The sequence below is a fragment of the Lepidochelys kempii genome, chromosome 9 (genome assembly GCF_965140285.1).
Source record: "Lepidochelys kempii isolate rLepKem1 chromosome 9, rLepKem1.hap1, whole genome shotgun sequence".
NCBI lineage: Eukaryota > Metazoa > Chordata > Testudines > Cheloniidae > Lepidochelys > Lepidochelys kempii.
In genome coordinates, this window is record NC_136388.1 from 2,593,699 (window position 1) to 2,613,334 (window position 19,636).

The 19,636-nt window shown below is 45.0% G+C and overlaps 1 non-coding gene across 1 annotated transcript; it reads left to right on the top strand.

Annotated features, from left to right (window-relative positions):
- Nucleotides 1-19,279: 19,279 nt before the first annotated feature.
- TRNAK-CUU (transfer RNA lysine (anticodon CUU)) lies at nucleotides 19,280-19,352 on the top strand. The gene has a single exon. It is a non-coding gene; the product is annotated as a tRNA-Lys (tRNA).
- The last annotated feature ends 284 nt before the right edge of the window (nucleotides 19,353-19,636 follow it).

Genomic DNA, 19,636 nt, shown 5'->3' on the forward strand with positions numbered 1-19,636 from the left:
CCCAACCGTGTACTCTGTGCCAGCATGCAACAACATAGTTCGACCCCTGGTTACAGCATGAGAATTAGAGGAGAGAAGACAATCTTTCCTTTGACAAGCCAAAATCAGACAAGAGGCTTGCCTGGATGGTACAAAGTACATCAGTCCCATGAGCAGTTGTGCCAGCTTCAAACAATGGAAAATCATGAATCAGGCCTCAGAAATCATGAGTGGCTTAGCAATCATAACATCTATTTAACGTGTGGGCATTCTTTCCCTGTCTGGTTTTTGAGATGTTAGGGTACAGTCAGGCCAAAGTTTTCAAGTTTTTTTCTCCACAACCATGAGAGGTAGAAACTTTTTTTTAAAAAAAAAAAACAAAAATTATTGGCTGAGATTCTTAGATCCTCATTTAACTCCAGGAGTCGGGGCTTATAAAAACCACCAAATTTCACAAGATTTAAAAAAAAGGAGCCAGCAACACGACAGGAGTGTCTGAGTAAATTGTGGGCAAGGGAGGTGGAGAAAGTTCTCTGATTTTTTAGCTCTACAGGCAAAACAGGCTGCAGACATGGGACCCTGAAAACCCTCCCTAGATGAAACTCCTGTCGTTTTCAATGGGACGCCTACGGATGCAGAGCTTGTGGTGTCCAATGCTGCCTTAGTTTTTACTGAGAAATCCCTGAAGTCTTGCTAGAGAATTCCTCAAATATTTCATGCTTTATTCTGGGTCTGCCGAAAATTCTGTAGCTTATGATAAAACTCTCTTTGACTTTAAGGACTACGTTACTTTCTCGTAGAAGGATGACTAAAAATATGTCCATGGTGACAGAGGAAATGTTCTTGGAGGTCATTTGCAAGAAACAGGTTTTTTTAAAACCAACATCACCACCTCACAAACGGGTGTTGGTGATCAGTGAAGGCTGCAATTGAGAAAAAGAGCTTTCATTACAGCCCAAGTTCCTACACTGGATGATCCTAAAACATAAATCATGAAAAAAAGAAAGCCAAACAATATGATTCCTTAAAATCTTAAGCAAAATTATTAATGTGTGCATACAATTTTGCAGATGTACAATAAACAGCTAAATATTACTGTTAGCACTTAAGATTCAGGTGCTCAGCTAGTGCAAGTTGCCCTAGTTCCATTGTCTGAGGATCTAGCCATTATCTATGGCAGAACATTTATACCATGGCTGTACTTCCAAGGATCTCAACGCCATTTACAAGCATACTTGTACGATCTAAAAAGCATAGTCATCTACATTTGACAGATGAGAACAAAGAAACAATTAGACTAAGGAAGGTCACACCCAAGAACATAGCTGGGAAGAGAGCCCAGATCTCCCAACTCTTCTTCCTGTATCTTAACAGCAGGTTACCCCTTCCTGTATTTTCAAAGCAGCCTACAAGCATTTATTTCCAACAGCAAACAGTGGTCCTGTTCCTGAGATGGAGAGTGCCCTCATCTCCAATTTACTTCCTGGTGTGAGATAAGGGAGGGGGCCTCTTCCCTTGAAGGGCCCACTGGGACAGACAGTATGTCTTTCCAATGCCCCACAGAAGCAGGAAATGTTACAGGCTGTGGGGGAAGGAGGAAGGAGGACTGAGCCAATTCTCTTACGGGAATTGGGTGTAGCCCCAGCTGTGACTCATGAGTTGTCTTGCAGGTGGTGAGAAAAGACCAACAAGCAGCTCAGCTGGGGCAAAATCTACTGGCTGGCCAACGTGCTCCTGCAGGAGACCTCAGGTCAGGTGTGTCTCCAGTGCGGTCCCACAGGGAGTGGTTCTTGGTCCTGCACTATACCATTTCTATCAATGACCTGGTAGAAAACATGAAATCACGGACAGTTTGTACATGACACAAAACTTTGGGGAATGGTAAATAATGAAAAGGACAGGCTGTTGATAGAGTGCAACCTGGGTTGCTTAGTAAGCTGGGTGCAAGCAAACAATATGTGTGTTAATACAGCTAAAGACATTTCTGCATATATGACATTTTCCGTATTTCTGTCTCCTAGTTCTTCTTTCTATGACCATTTATTTGTGGATTTAAATCGAGGGAGCACCCAAAGAGTGCTAGATTCATTCAAAATACAGATGAGGGCACAAGCCCCTGCCCTATAACATGTACATTCTAAAACTAGTTAAATTCCCTGTTAGGAAGATTTTGCCCGAAAAAACAGATCTCCATTATTTAAGAGTTCCTGCATTATAAGTTCTATAACTAACTAACTGAACAGGTCTCTAAATGTAATTGTAAATAGGGAATAGTCATCGAGCAGGTTTGGTTCCACTGGCATTCCGGAGGGATCAGTTCTTAGCCCTATACTACTTAACATTATAATGACCTGAAGAAAACATAAAATCATCCCTGATGAAGTTTGCAGATGACACAAGGATAGCGGGGAGTGGTAAATAATGAAGAGGACAAGTAACTGATACTGAGCGATCTGGATTGCTTGGTAAGGTAGGCAGAATAATAATTATGTATTTCGATGTGGCCAGATGTAAAATCATATAGCTAAAACCAAAGAACGTAGGCTATGCTTACAGGATGGGGGACTCTTTCCTGAGAAGCAGTGACTGTAAAGACTTGGTGGTTATTAGGGAAGTTATGGATAATCAGCTGAACATGAGCTCCCAGTACAATGCTGCTGCTAAAAGGGCTATTGTGATCTTTGTGTCTATATAAACAGGGGAATGGTGAGGAGGAGTAGGGAGGTTCTATTACCTCTGTATTTAGCACTGGTGTGACCACTGCTGGAACACTGTCTCTAGTTTTGGTGCCCACATTTCAAGAAGGAAGTTCAAAAACTGGAGAGGCTCAGAGAAGAGCCATGAGAATGATTACATAGTTATATGCTTTAGAAAAAATAGTATGTGATCCTATAAAGACTATCATAATACATACCCACAAGGGGGACTAGTCAAGTTTGAACAGGCAATCAATTCTGGCAATTTTTTAAGCTTCTGAGTGCTTGAGTTTGTAACCTTAATAATCTTTTAATGTAATGTAGTTTCTGGTATGTAATTTCCTGGGTTTTTAAAGGCAAATTAAATTAACAAAAGGGACTTTCATGTGGTATCATATTGACAACCATTTGGGTCATCAGCAGGACTGGAATCTCTAGATCCACCACCTACAGCTCTGAAAATTGAGATAATGAAGTAACAGATGATAGCAGTAGTAGGTTGTCATCCTCTGTGAGTCTCACAGCTATTTGTTGACAGCAGAGGAATGGTGGGACTAAGGAATCTCTGGTTCCATGCCAGGCTCTGGAGGGGAGTGTGCTGTACTGGGCACAGGCTCTTCTGCCCATTTCCCCCCAAGCTTGATCCTTTCTGCCCCTCCCTACAAACTGCCCCATCCTAATCCTGTCTCTTCCCCACCCCTGGCTTCTCATCCCACTCCCATTCACCTCACCTAGACATTTCTAGGCTGCGCTGCTCAGACTTCTCATCCCAGTCTCAGTTCCCTTGCCCATCTGACCTAGTCCTTCACTCCAGACTCCACATCCCAGTCTCCCCTCACTCCCAGTCTCCTTGCATAGACATTCCCAGTTACCTCACCAGCCTCAGTTCTATTCCTCCTTTCTCATCTGCTCTGCCTCTCTCTTTCTAATTTGCCTAATGTTGTCTCCCCTCCTCCATATTTCCTGTCCCAGTCCTCCTCTCTTAGATCATTGTTCAATAACGCCATGTACTCCCCAACTCCCTGCTCCACTCTCAACCTCCCCTGGCTCTCAGTCTCCTTGCCCAACTTGTCACTCACCCTCTACCTCAACTCCCAGTGCCAGTTTCCCTCTCCCCCTCAACTCCTTGCCTCAGTCTAATCTTCCTGTTCCCTTACAGGTCTAGCTCTTGTCCCCTCTGCGTTTGAATCTGCAGCTTCCTCCCCCTTGCTGCCTGGGTGCCAGCAGGAGGGGCAGAGATGTATTGAGAGGGCTGAAAACAGGGTCTTATAATGGGAAGTGTCTGGCAACCTTCATAATAGACAATGATATCAGCTCCACCTCAGCATAGGGGCCAGGGCTTGATGACTTCTCAAGGTCCCATCCAGCCCTACATTTCTGTAATTCTGCGCTAATCACCTCCATTTTCACATGTGACTCGTGAGTTTGGGCATCTCAGTTTTTAGGTGCTCAGCGTGAGACCCCTCAAAGGGACCTGAGTATCAGATATCATTGAGCACCTCCCTCTGAAAATCAGGCTCTTTGAAAGTGATTCAAGCGGTTGCACCCATAATCGCCAGCCCCTTTTGAAAGTGTAAACCTTTGTATTTGTAAAGATCACCTGTCATTCATCTAAACCATCACGACAGTTGAGGGAGGGAGCCTTTCAGCTTTCATATCTATGTGTGAAATTATTTTGTTAATTCTCCTCATTTGGTTACAGTTTTCTTACACTAGCCTACGACCAACAGATCCAAACTATCTGAGAGCAGGTCTCGGGTCACTAAATCATTATACACTTACCATCTTTGAAGGTGCCCTGGTACAACTGCACAGCCCTCATTATGAGTCACATTATAATCTATGAAATCAGTCACGGAAGTTAGAGAAATAAAGGGGATTTCCCCTAGGTGAATGCTACACTGCACTTGACTCTTCTAAACAATGCCCTTTGAAATCACATGACTTTGAGCTTTGTTATTGAAGACTTAATAAAAATCATGAGGAGGACTTGTGGCACCCTAAAGACGAACAGATTTATCTGAGTATAAGCTTTCGTGGTCTAAAGCCCACTTCATCAGATGCATGCAGTGGAAAATACAGTAGGAAGGTATATATAGAGAACATGAAAAAATGGGGGTTGCCATACAAACTCTAATGAGACTAATCAATTAAGGTGGGCTAGCCTTACAGCTGATATGGCAACCCCCATTTTTTCATGGTCTCTGTATATATCTATATCTATATCTTCCTACTGTATTTTCCACGGCATGCATCTGATGAAGTGGGCTTTAGCCCACGAAAGCTCATGCTCAAATAAATTTGTTAGTCTCTAAGATGCCACAAGGACTCCTCATTCTTTTTGCTGATACAGACTTACACGGCTACCACCCTGAAACCTGATAAAAATAATGTTAGCCTTATCGACAGGAATGTGAACCAAACACTTAGTTTGTCAATTTATCTGTTTATTGAGTTAATGGAATGGGGCAGTGGGTCCAACATTCACCCTTTACTCATTTTAATTTCAATAACTTGATTTGGAAATGCATTGTCAAAGACATATTTTGAGATATAGCCCACACAGTACACAAGCCATATTTTGACACTGACATATGGCAGAATGGTCTCCAGAATACTCATGCATTTCTCAAAGCTTTCCATGAAGATTCAGCATCAGTTTGTTTAAAAACAGACTCTTTGGTGTGAAAGCCACATTCGCTGTTGGACCATGGTCTGAGATAGTATGAGTCCTTGAGGAAAGCAGTTTATTAAAATACAGTTTGAAATAATAAAATTATAGAAGCATAGAAGTTGGAAAAAGTAAACACTTGTTACCCACTTTTAATGTACCTCATTATCCCTAACCTGATTCTTGCTTGCATATTTATATCTGCCTCTGGAAATTTCCACTACATGCATCTGACGAAATGGGTATTCACCCACGAAAGCTTATGCTCAAGTATGTCTGTTAGTCTATAAGGTGCCACAGGACTCTTTGCCACTTGTTACCCAGTTAGTTAGTCCACCCAGTCTGAGGGCATACTGCCTGGGTTTGTGATCTTTATAGGTCTTCAGGCTTAGATAGAGACATATAGGTAAAACTTTATGTATCTATAGATATATAAATAAAACACACTGGCCAAGATTTTCAAAAGTGACCAGTGGTTTTAGGTGCCCAGTTGAACACACCTTAAGGTGACCTACTTTTCAGATGATAGGTATTCAGCACTTTCTGAAAATCAGAACCCTTCAAGGATCTACGCTGTGGCTTCTTTTTTGAAAATCTTGGTCATAACTTATATGTAATGGAGACATAGGTGTCTGAAGGAGACATAGGTGTCTGAAGTGCTTTGAGACACTTCTGGATGAAGGAGGCTATATAACTATAGTAAAGAACATAATTATCAGACACATAGATAAACACAAATTTGTTGGGGAAGAGTCAACACAGTTTTGGTAAAGGGAACTCATGCCTCATCAATCTATTAGAATTCTTTGAGGGGGTCAACAAGCAGATGGATAAGGGTAATGTAATCAATGTAATATACTAGAATTTTCAATAAGCCTTTGACAAGGTCCCTCATCAAAGGCTCTTAAGGAAACCTAAGTAATCATGATATAACAGGGAAGGTTCCCTCATACAGCAGAAACTGGCTAAAAGATAAGAAACAAAGGGTAGAAATAAATGGTCAGTTTTCACAGTGGAGAGGTAAATTGCAGGGTTCCCCAATGATCTGTACTTGGACCTGTGCTGTTCAACGTATTCATGAATGATCTGGAAAAGGGAGTGAACAAGGAAGTGGCAAAGTTTTCAGATAATACAGAATTACTCAAGAGAGTTAGGTTCAAAACTGACCGAGAAGCGTTACAGAGGGATTGCACAGAACTTGGTGACTGGGCAACAAAATGGAAGATAAAATTCAACATTGATAAGTGCCAAGTAACGTGCATTGGAAAAAAATAACCCTAACTACAGATATAAAATTAGCTGTTACCACCCAAGAAAGCAATCTTGATGTCACTGTGGATAGTTCTCTGAAAACTTCAGCTCAACCTGCAGCAGCAGCAGTCAAAAAGGCTAACTTGAGGTTCTCAACGTTTTTCTTTTGGAGGCCCCCCTAACGTGCCATAACAACTCCACAGCCCAGCATGGGAGGGGGGCTCTGGGTTTCAGCTGAATGGGGTGGGGTTTCTGCCCCACGGAACTGGGAGGAATCAAGGCTTTTGCCCCACAGGGCGGGGGACTTGGGGCTTCTGTCCCATGAGACAGCTTTGGCTGTGGCTTGGGACTTCAACCCTGCAGAGAGCTTCTGCTGGGGTTTGGGGTGCCAGGGCTTGGGACTTCAGCCCCAAGGGGTTCTGGGGCTTGGGACTCCCTGCTTCAGCTGCCGGGGGCTGGGGCTCAGGGCTCTAAGCGGCCCTGCTTCGTGGACCCCCTGAAACAATTCATGGACCCCCAATAGGCCTCGGACCCCTAGTTGAGAACTGCTGTGTTAACAAAATGTTATGAACTATTAGGAAAGGGACAGATAATAAAACAGAGAATATCAAAATGCCACTATATAAATCCATGGTGCACCCACACCTTGAATATTGTGTCCAGTTCTGATTGCCCCATCTCAAAAGGGATATAGTGGAATGGGAAGAAGTTCAGAGAAGGGCAACAAAGATGATCAAGGATCTGGAATGGCTTCCATAGAAGGAGAGACTAAAAAGATGAGGCTATTTGGCTTAGAAAAGAGACAACTAAGGGGAGATATGATAGAAGTCTATAAAATCATGAATAATGTGGGGAAAGAAAACATTACTTACCCTTTCCCACCATTAAAAAAACCACGTGTCACCCGATAAAATTAATTGGCAGCAGGTTTAATACAAGAAGAGGAAGTACTTTTTCACACAAAGGAACTGGATAAGTTCATGGAGGTTAGGTCCATTAGTGATGGCAATTTGCCAAGATGGTCAGGGATGCAACCCCTAAAGCTCTGACTGCCAAAAGCCAGGTTGGGGAAGACTGGGGTGGATCACTCCAGCTGTCCTGTTCTGTACACTCCCCATGAATCTCTGGTATTGGCGTCTGGCAGAGACAGGGTACTGGGCTAAATGGACCATTGATCTGACCCAGTCTGGAATTCCTTACGTTTTCGTAGAATGTAGGTTGCCAGAAATACCCTGAAGGTCTTTTGGCTCATAAGATAGATAACTTTTGATCTGAGATCAAGTTTGTTCATCCATTTGCAGCAGGTTATTTACAGGAGTCTTCGTGTTAATGGATCGCATTGAGCAAGAAATGCTGTCACTGAATTCCTGGATAGCATTTGTAGCATTTCAGATTGTTACCACATTCATTAGAGCAGAATTACAACCCTTAAAGGTTTTATAGTCTGGGTATTGCCAACAGGGCACATTTTTCTTCCCCGTGGAGTAATATGGACATCTGTGAACACACTTGAGCCCTAACTGGAAGGATTGTCTTGTGGTTAAGGCACTGGACTGCAAGGCAAGAGGCCTGAGTATAAGTCCTGACTGCCACCGACAACAGGCAAGTCACTTAATCTCTCAGTCCCCTATCAGTAACGTGGGGCTAATTATCCTTCCTTTCCACCACCCCTTCTGTTTAGATTGCAAGGGGGTAAGGATCGTGTCTTACTATGTGTTTATATGACACTTTGGCCAATGGGGGAACCTGATCTCAGCAAAGACACAGGTAGTCTGTCTCTGGAAAGAAGGTTGTGACTGCTCCTTCCTGATATAGATCAAGCCTGATTGCTGGAGCATTATGCACTTCTGCAGAATGCATTGGCAAGTACAGTTCGAATTATTGTTTTTAAATTGGAAAAACCTAAGTACAGTTTGGATCCATGGTGCCTTAAAGATCAGCAGGCTCTCTGCCTAAGCACCATCCCAGTGGAGATCAGCCAGGCTGGTCCTGCTAGATCTGAATATCAGGGAACAAGAGTTCTCACCAGGGGACCCCAACTTGGAATTCAGTTCCCCTGCCAGTACAACAAGATTTCACTGATCTTCAGGGCCGTGTGCATGGATTATCTTTTGAGTTAAGTTTCTGTCCAAAGGTGGGGATTAATACAGTGTAATGGTTGCGTGAATACACAGGGTTTATTTTTGTCATAGTTGTGTTAATTTTTAATTTGTGTTTGCCTTGTATTTATGTACCTGCTCAGAGATAGGCTAACCTTCAATAAACTGAAAGAGTAAGTGCCATAAACTAACATTTATCACAGTCCAGGGCAACTCCCCCGTATTTCCCTCTACGGTACAGCCAGGATTCCCCTGGTTGTCACCTGTGCTGTGTGGAGACCTGCATCTCTCTTCCTTCTGACCAGGGTATTCCCAGGTTGAACAGTTCCCTCTCTTCTCTATGTTATTCCCAGCAAAAGCCAGTCTGCCTAAACAAGCCTGCTTCGCTTCTCCCCTCAGAGATGGAACACCGTGTAATTGCCAACAGCTGTAAGTTACGGCACACCTCTTCCTAGGCAAGCCTGTTATATTTTAAGGTAACAGCACTATGGAGAAAAACGCATTAAAAACATTACAAGAACCTACCTACTTGCTACTAAGCTTACCAGAGATCCCTCCCAGTTTCAACAGGGGCTGTGGGAGGTGATTAGTCCTTCATACCTCACAAAGGGGTTTCATTATAGCCTCAGCGCAGAACTCACACACTCCTGAAAGGTTTTGTTCCTCCTTTATATATTGGAGGCCTTTGCACTGAAGTTTACAGGAGCAGGTAATCAGTAGACAATGGGGTTCTCTCCCCCAGGTGTAGTTTCCAAAGGATGGATTCAAAGTGAGTCATTTGCATTCCCCTCACCCCCAAGTATTTCTTAGGAAATCCACTTCACACCTATTGTCCAAAAAGGTTGTTGAAGTTCCCAATATCTCCCAGAGATTGTGTTAATCGTACTTTCCTGCTAATGAAGTTCCAGACAATACCACAATAGTACACAAACATTTGCAATTTCAATACAGTGGACCCTAAAGCTACTAAACATAATTCCGTAAGGTTTGCCCAGGATATTGCAAGATACTGTCCATATCTGTTACAATAGTGACTTCCCTGTAGCCCAGCAATCCCTGCCTGCCTGTAGGAAGAGTGTCTACAAAGAAGAAATGAAATGACAAAGAATTCAAACCCCAAATATAGGATGTTGCCTGAGCGTGCTAAGTGCTGTAGGTCTCCTCCACACCTTCCTCAGTATTCCCCTAGAGAACCCTAATGACCTCTGACTCCCAAGCTGGAATTCAAGCCCAGAAAAGCAAACATTCTGAGAGACAGCATGCAAGAATGTGACCCAGCAGGGTGGGGTGGTTTTTTATTTCCTGATTGGTGGGGCTAACCCGAATTGATCACGATAGTATTTTTCTTCTCACATCACAGGTACCTGGTTTCCTCCCCAGCTGACCTCTCTCAATATATAATGACTTCTAATAGAGTCCATTGTGGGAATAAATGGAAACTCAGATTTCTATTTGTGTACAGCAATCCTTCCAATATCCCTGCAATGAGAGATTCAGGCATTGTTTCTGTAATCTGACATTTACTCCCTCTACAGAGTTTTTTCCTTGTATGAATACATAACTAAAAGATCAACATATCTCTCATCCTTCTGGTTTTGTGAGCATTTGTCTCCATTTAGAGAGACTGGGCAAAAATGCATGTTAAACAAATCTAAAAATCAAAAAAGAGTCCAACAAAAAGTGGAAACTAGGTCAAATTACAAAGGATGAATACAAGTATGTAGGGACAAAGTTAGAAAGACCAAGGCACAAGACAAGATCAAACCAGCTAGAGACAAAGGGTAACATGAAAATATTCTACAAATACATTAGAAGCAAGAGGAAGACCAAGGATAGGGTAGGCCCATTACTCAATGAGAAAATGTGGAAATGGCAGAGGTGCTTAATGACTTCTTTGTTTCAGTTTTCACCAAGAAAGTTAGTGGTGATTGGAGGTCTACCGTATTGAATGCCAGTGAAAATGAGGTAGGATCAAAAGAGGTTAAAATAGGGAAAGAACAAGTTAAAAATTACTTGGACAAATTTGATGTCTTCAAGTCACCAGGGCCTGGTGAAATGCATCCTAGAATACTCAAGGAGCTGACCGAGGAGATACCTGAGCCAGTAGCGATTATCTTTGAGAAGTCGTGGAAGCACTGGAATAAATTGCCTAGGAAGGTTGTGGAATCTCCATCACTGCAGATTTTTATGAGCAGGTTAGACAAACACCTGCCAGGAATGGTCTAGATAATTAGTCCTGCCATGAGTTCAGGAGACTGGACTAGATGACCTCTTGAAGTCCCTTCCAATTCTATGGTTCTGTGAAAGCTAAAAAAGGGAAATGTCTGAATGCACCCAACTGAAAACAGAATAAAAGGGCTTCCCTCCCCACCCCCAGCCCCCACCTTCCCTTATTCCAATACTGCTGTACAGGTTTATTCTAGAGAGCATTTCCCATCTGGCCGTTAGAATATTTTTTCCTTCTGAAAGAAGTTGCAATTAGGAAGATGTTAGGCCATGTCCACACTACAAAGTTAAGTGGGTACACAGCCACCAGAGTTCTTATGTCGCACATGCACACTACGCTTCTTGTGTCAGTGGTGTGCGTTCTCAGCAGGAGTGCTTGTATTGATGCAAAGTGCAGTGCGCCGTGGGTGGTATAGCACTCTGCAACTCACCGCCATCCAGCACAGGGTGTTTGGGGCAGTTTTTGAAATGCCTGATAGGGCCAAAAAGAGTCATGCCGGGGTCAGCTTCCCTTAATGCAGTGTTCTCTATCCCATAATTTCATAAGCATCCCATAATATTTTGTGCCATCTTTTCAAAATCCCTGCAGGTGGAGGGTCCCTGGTGCAGTTCCCCACAGCTGCCCCCATGGCTCAGACCATGGCCGGGTTGCGGACCCCCAGCCAGAGCCAGGTCCAGGTAAGAGCTGCATTGCAGGCAGCTGTGGGGAGCCTCAGACCCTCCTGTCCTGGGTGGGAGGCCCGTGAGGTGGGGACATAGGCCAGAGGCTGCTCTCAACCCCCTCACTCCAGGCAGGTGGAAGGTCCATGGCACGGCTCCCCACAGCTGCCCATGTGGCTCTTACCATGGCGAGGCTGCGGCCCCCAGCTGGAGCCAGGTCCAGGTAAGAGCCACACACAGGCCGTTGTGGGGAGCTGCAAACCCTCCTGCCCTGGGTCTGCAGCTCCTGGCCCACTCCGACTTCTGGCTTGGCTGAGGGTGGGGCCTCAGGCAGAAGAGGAAAGGCAGGGCGGAGGCCCCGGCCCCTCCCACTTTTGGGCAGGCTCTGCCACCCTTGCACAGCGGTACAAAAGTCAGTGTATTCATGATGGAAATAGGAACTTAGGATACCAAACTCACTTCTCTGGATCCCCAAAAGGAATAAGCACTACTTCTTCTTGGGATTGATAGAGCACGGTGCCAGTCAAAGCACTAGCCATGGTGAGTATGGCCCTAAGGGAAGCGGGGGAGGTTAGGGAAGCGAGAGGGGAATAGGTCACAGGCATGTGTATTGTATAGGGCAATGGAACTCACATTTTTCCACAGTTGGTGGTGATTGTAGCTCATATCTCACTCCAGAGGTTAACAGGCGTTATGAAAGAACTGGATTTGACATAACCCACATCCATCTTGGGCACTTTGCCCACATAAACTGGAAGGGAGGACACCACAGAGTCAGGAAAAATGTGGCCATGGCTTAGGCAGACAGAAGAAAAACATCTGCACAATTGCAGTGTTACTAACTAAGACAGATAATGTGAAAGGACAGAGTCATGTGAAGGGGATGAAGTGTGAATAGCTGACCTTGGTCTGGGTGCCTGTGTCCGTAAGTTTTTTGTTGAAGTTGCTTTGCTGATAAGTAGAATAATGTATTATTATTCACTGTTGCTAGGGAGATTGCTAACCTATTAGAGGCCATTATGAGTTATTGGCTTTGGAGAAAACCTATAATGAGTTTAGTTAGAGAGTGTCCTTTGGAGGAGCTTGGGAGAGAAGTTTGGGGGGTTTCTACAAGTAGGAGACTGACATCAAACTCTCCAGTGGCAAGGAGAAATGCTGGCCACCAGAACCCTGCTGCTGAATCGGTCAACACCATCCCAGACTTTGGATAACTATATTCTGGGATGTTCTAGACTGGGCTTTGGAGCCAAGCCCAGAACTGGAGCGCAGAGCAGCTCCGGAGCAGTGGAGCTGCAGGTTTTTGCCTGAAGCTGGAGCGGAGCCGGAGCACAGCTCCAAAACCCTGGTTCTAGACTATTACTAGGTTTTGATATGTGCTTTAGACTCAATAAAAAAGGATTCTGGGGTGAAAGCACTCTTGTGTGTACCAATCATTTATCAGACAGAGGAGCTGTGTCCACATTGATTTATGTCCTGACGCTGCCTGGAAAACACAGATTAGTTACCAGAGTTTTTCATCCAGAAAACCCCAAGTAACACAGGCAGAGAGAGCACAGCTGCTGCTGGCATCCCGATACCATCCAGATCCATATGCTGCTAGCCTGGGTACTGCAATCATGCCTGCTGAAATAATTGCTGAGTGGTGTGGGAAAGTGTCCTACCTCAGAGAAAGAAATAAGGCAGCCTGCCCCAGAAACTTTTGGCAGAGGATTGCAGAGTACCTCCATGAAAGTTTCATCGAGATCTCTACGGAGGATTCACAGGACATCCTGGTGCACACAAACAAACTGCTCCGTGAGGCCCGCTTCCGTGGAACTCTAGAAGGGAATGAAAAGCAGATGACAACTCTGCCTCTCTTGGTTGTTTCACTACCTCTTCTAGCAGAAGTAAAAAAAGAGTAAATTAAAAGATGCATCCTGCTACTTTGGGGGTTCCATCCCTGTAATTTCTAAGCAAACTGCATACTTACCAGAAGTTGCTTCCCCTGTATCAGGCTTGCCCATGTTCAACTGTCAGGAGTGGCTGGACTGCAGTGGAGTCTATGAAGGGCCAAAATTCCAATAATATGTATGTAAGATCTTGAGCACAGTGTCTGTTAACAATCTGTCACATAGGCCCAAACTCCGCGGCCTGGTCTGAGGCATGAGGCCTAGTTAACAATGGACAATACACGGCTAAAGAAAAGCTGGGATAAGCAGGAAACAACCTTGTGTGTTCAACTGTACATAAAAGAAGATGAGACAGCATAACTCCTGGGGAGAGCAGCAATTGGGAGGCTTATGAATTATAGGCACATAACTCACTGAGGGAGGCCTTACAGTCTGCTCCCTGGTTCAGGAGGAGATAACTGTACATACTGCCGACCAAGGTTCAGGGAGAGGCCTAACATGACAGCATGAGTTATGGCATCCGTCCCGCACAGATGCCAATCCTAGTTCACAGGAACGTATTGGTGAACTATACACGATTGTCATGTTATACCAATAAAATAAAAAACAGCAGGATCTTATTAAAGAGGAAAAGGCAAAATACCACATTTATTGTGAATACAGAAAGAATCCTAGTAAGCAGTTAGTTATAGCTATAACATTCCATTCAATCTCATATTTATTCACACATTCATTCATATACACACACACACACACACACAGAGGTTCTGCAAGATTGTTATCATAGTTACCAGCCTTAGAGTTGCTCATGCCAAGCCGCTGGCCAGGTGGCCTGGACATGAGGCGGGAGCAGGGCCTTGTCAGATGCTCATCTGATGCTCCGGGAAGTTGGTTTGCAGAATCAGACCCCAAAGTTCTCACTTTCTAGAGTCCATTTTTAAAGGAATTTCTTCCTGTGCCAGTCTATGGGAATTGCTTCATCATGCTGTTGCTGAATCAATCAGCAGATGTCACATTCCTGACGGCTCCATGCTGCCAGATGTTATCTTGTTCTTTGGTTCTCCCATTCTTGAGGCTGTTGGGTGGATTCCAGTCTGCCCTCCGGGGGTCCTCTGGTTATTTCCACTTGACACCTTCTTCAGCCGATGGACACTGGATTCTTAGGCTGGCACCTCCCTGATCATTCAGTTATTATCCACACCAAGCATCCATCCACATACATCCTCTATCTCTATTTTAATCACAATTGTTAATACAACAAAAGGGCGGGGAGTCTCTGGGTGCTGTTTCTGTTGTTACAGAGTATTGCTTTGAGTCTCTCTCTGTGTGAATTGCTTTGAGAACAGATTCTGTCTTAGAATGTACTAACGCAATTAGCAGCTTGCAAGTTTCACACGCAGAGGGAGAGAAACAGTACCAAAAACCAAGAGACTTCTTAATTAGTAATACCCTGGAATTTAAACTATGGGGAATCAAACTCATTTGTGATTTTAATACAGAACTTCTTTAATATGATCCAACAGTCATTGCTGTGTACTCTTTACTGTTCTTTTTTGCTTTAAGATCCTCCAGGAATGTACCTGTGGGCCAACCTGTCTGGAAAGAGCCACCATCATTTCTATGGACCTGAAATCAGGATTTAACTTACACATTGCAAGTGGAGAATTTTGAGGGATAACACCTGTATATTAGCAAACATGTTAACCTGAGCCATGGGAGGAGCCATTATGTAATCTTTTATACTACTGGTTTATTGTGCTAATTTTGTCTTGCTGCTAGAACCTATCCAGGGGCCGGGAACTCCCACTCCATCGCTTCTCTCCGCCCATTGGTGCCCTATATAATCTATGGTAATCAATTGTTTAGCAGTGTCTCTCTGAGCCTAATAAGCAAAGTGACACTCCGCGAGCGCTGCATGTAATAAACCCTCATGCTTGACTCTACACGGTGTCAAACTTCTGTTCCTTCAGTCTAAAACATGTCCTGGGTCACTGCACAGCTGGATCCCCCAGTCACTTGTCCCCCATACTCCCTCTTCCTCATCCACTTCCTCATCCTTGCTGTTCATGGCAGTAATCTGTGATTCAGGCTCCTCGGAAATATCCATGGTGCTTTTGGGAGGGGGCGTCTCTCCACTGAGGATGGCTTGCAGCTGTTTGTAAGAGTGGCAGGGCTGCGGATCAGCACTGGATTGGTTGTTGGCCTCCCCTGGCCTTCTGGTACGCCGGCTGCAGCTCCTTGACTTTCACACAGCACTGCTGCTGGTCCGTGTTGTAGACCTTCTCGTGCATCTCCCACGCAATCTGCTCATAGACATCATGTTTCCATGGCTGGGTCGGATCTGTGCCTGCAGAGCCTCTTCTCTCCACAGACTCAGGAGATCCACCTCCTCCTGTGTACTCCAGGCAGGAGCGTGTCTGCAGCGTGTAGTCAGCATCATCAGCTGGGCAGTTGCAATCAACAGTGGAGAGCTACTAGGTGTTCTCACCAAGCCGGGCAACCAGGAAACAGAATTTCAAAAATTTGCAGGGCTTTAAAGGGTAGGGGCAGTTTCCTATCCACCTGACCCCTGGGCAACAGGAGTTCATAATGGTGACCAGAGATGCACTGTGGGACAGCTCCTGGAGGCCAGTAACCATGTCTACATGATCACTGTGTCAACCTAACTACATAGACCATGACTCTATGCTGCTCAGGGAGGTGATGTTAGGATACTTATGCCAGCGGGAGCAAAATTTAAGTGTAGACACATCCACAGCTAGGTGGATGTAAGCTGCCTTGCGTCAACCTAACTATGTAGTGTAGACCAGGCCTCAGCTGTGTGAGCCTCCAGCATGGGATGCAGGGAAACTTTGATCATTTTGATTCTTGGCCTGAGACATCAGGTTGTTTAAACAGCCCTGCTCTACATCCTCCCAATTAGTGACTTAGTTAAATAGTGAAGGAATGGCAAAAGCAAGGCCTTGAAACTGCTGTTGAATACATGCATGCGATCTAGTCTATATAGGTTCTTCTACCATGTCCATCACTAAAGTATCTGAACACCTGTCTCAGGCAGGATTGTTCGTGAAGCCGTACGGTACATATGCATTAAAGTGTATAGGTCTTTACATAGAATGGCAGGGAATAAAGGGTGGAGGGGATTAGAGACTAACCAATTTATTTGAGCATAAGCTTTCGTGAGCTACAGCTCACTTCATCGGATGCATACTGTGGAAAGTGTAGAAGATCTTTTTATATACACACAAAGCATGAAAAAATACCTCCTCCCACCCCACTCTCCTGCTGGTACTAGCTTATCTAAAGTGATCACTCTCCTTACAATGTGTATGATAATCAAGGTGGGCCATTTCCAGCACAAATCCAGGTTTTCTCACCCCCCCCCCCCCCCCACAAACCCACTCTCCTGCTGGTAATAGCTTATCTAAAGTGACCACTCTCCTTACAATGTGTATGATAATCAAGGTGGGCCATTTCCAGCACAAATCCAGGGTTTAATAAGAACGTCTGGGGGGGGGGGTAGGAAAAAACAAGGGGAAATAGGTTACCTTGCATAAGGAGAGTGGTCACTTTAGATAAGCTATTACCAGCAGGAGAGTGGGTTTGTGTGTGGTGGGGGGGGAGGGGTTGAGAAAACCTGGATTTGTGCTGGAAATGGCCCAACTTGATTATCATACACATTGTAAGGAGAGTGATCACTTTAGATAAGCTATTACCAGCAGGAGAGTGGGGTGGGAGGGGGTATTGTTTCATGGTCTCTGTGTATATAATGTCTTCTGCAGTTTCCACAGTGTGCATCCGATGAAGTGAGCTGTAGCTCACGAAAGCTCATGCTCAAATAAATTGGTTAGTCTCTAAGGTGCCACAAGTCCTCCTTTTCTTTTTGCAAATACAGACTAACCCGGCTGTTACTCTGAAACCTGTCATTAAAATAACTGTTCATGATTCCACCAGAAGGTGGTAGTGTTCAATTTGCAAAGCATACACAGTTCCAGCTGGATGGCAATTATAACAGGCTGTAATATCTCAAACAGAATAGAGCAGGCTTTGAACTCACATAGTCTGAAAAGCAACAAGGAAATGTTCCTGTCACCCACAACCATCTTGCCTGTCTTGAGTACAGTGAGACTCCAAAGGGCTACATTTTCAGAGGGGCTCAGCGCAGTCTCTGAACTTTCAGGTGCTATTTTGCATGGGCATGTCCATTGCACAAAATAGGACTTGCCACTCTTTCCTTGCGCAGAACTGCACCTGTGCACACCAAGTGAGTCGCTAGCTTTCTGGGATGCCATAGGCCTGGGGGTCATGAAGGTTCAGGTTGGGTTGTGTGTGAAATGAACTGATGGAATCAGGCTTATAGACAAGAATCCAAATCTCGATAAACACCATTGCCATGGGCTCTGTTGGGCCTGCTGGTCAGAACCCTCAGTAAAGAGCCTGTGGATTGAATGGGCCGTGGAGTCTGAGCTCCCTTTTGCCTCAAGTGGTGATCCCTCCACGGCAGCAATGAAGCACATTTGCATGGGCGTTGTTGTGGAAGCTGACTCTGCCAGGGCTTGTGCGTAACCACCCTGTGGCTAGCTGGGGGAATTAAGTGTCCACAAGCTGCCAAGCCAGCACTCTTCATCACAACTAAATTCACTTAAAAGAAATGAAAGCAACAACAGAAGAGAAAAAACGGTGGAACCTTCCTTGACAGCATAGCACCGGTGAGATCTACTGCGGAAATTCATAGAAATGGGCTCTCTGGGGAAACGCCTTCTGGCCATATCCCAGTTACCCCAAGGGATTCTATGGGGTATTCCATATTATAGAATCACTGGGAGAAAGAAAAGATCTTTTAGAGATCTAGTCCATTTCCCTGCTGGTGCAGAGTTGTTCCCTGCAGTACATTTTCCAGGGATGGGTCCAAGATGCAAAATTTTGTTTCAGATCAGATATTGGACACCCCAGATTTGGGGGGTTGAACTGGGGTTTATGGTTCATCTCAAATATATGGGCCAGTTGCAAAATGTTGTCCTGGATTCCAGTTCACATTGTGAAACCCACCCACCAGCCAAACTTAAGGGTGTTCAATTCTGGGGCCTCTCTCTGGAATGTACTGCTGTCTTGGCAATACAAATGCTAGGGAATCACATATGGCAGAGAGAGATCATCCTGCCCGCATATCCTAGTGAAACAGCAGGTCCAGTTTTACACCCAAATGATAATGATAGAGGGTATGTAAGAAAATGAGCCAGGAGCAATTGGGCACATCACAATGCATGAGAAAGCAAGAGCCTAAAGCTCTGCCATGAAAATTTAAACACGCCAAGTCGGCTCCATGCGCAGGCTTGCTGGATGTGGAACAGAGGATTACGGGCCCAGTGCCTAAAGCTGGAACTTGGCATCTGCACAGCATCCTCTTGCCTTCAGCCTGGCAGGTGCTGAGTCAGGGAAAGCTCTGGTCCTAGCAGTTTGAAGCATTCTCCCCTGAGCCCTTGAAAGCTTTTCCTGCAGCAGAGCTCAATGCCCCTGTCCCCAGGAGACTCCGTTTTGCTTGGGGGCATTCGTCTGGCCAGTGCCATGGGTAGCACTCTCACTGTGATGGACAGTGCCTACCTGAGACAGCGCCATTGCTGATAAGCATGGGATGAGGACTGCGTGCTCATGTGCAGCAATGGCCCTGATGTTAGCAAAAGATCACATCCTTCCCCCGTCAAGGCAGGGCTCCGTACACATCACGAGGAGAGCCTTTCTTAGTACCACACAGGCATGGTGCTAAACCCTGTATACAGTTATTCCTGCACTGGTAGCGATGATCTTGGCGCCTGGCTAGCTCAGTTGGCAGAGCATGGGACTCTTAATCCCAGAGTCGTGGGTTCGTGCCCCACGTTGGGCGTGAGCTTTTCTTTGCAGGGAGGGATAGCTCAGTGGTTTGAGCATTGGCCTGCTAAACCCAGGGTTGTGAGTTCAATCCTTGAGGGGGCCATTTAGGGATCTGGGGCAAAAACTGGGGATTGGTCCTGCTTTGAGCAGGGGGTGGGACTAGATGACCTCCTGACGTCCCTTCCAATCCTGATATTCTATGATCTTTGAGAACTCCTGGACAATGGGTGAGGTCCCAGAGGTCTGGAGAAGGGCAAACATAGTACCTGTCTTTGAAAAGGGAACAAAGAGGACCCA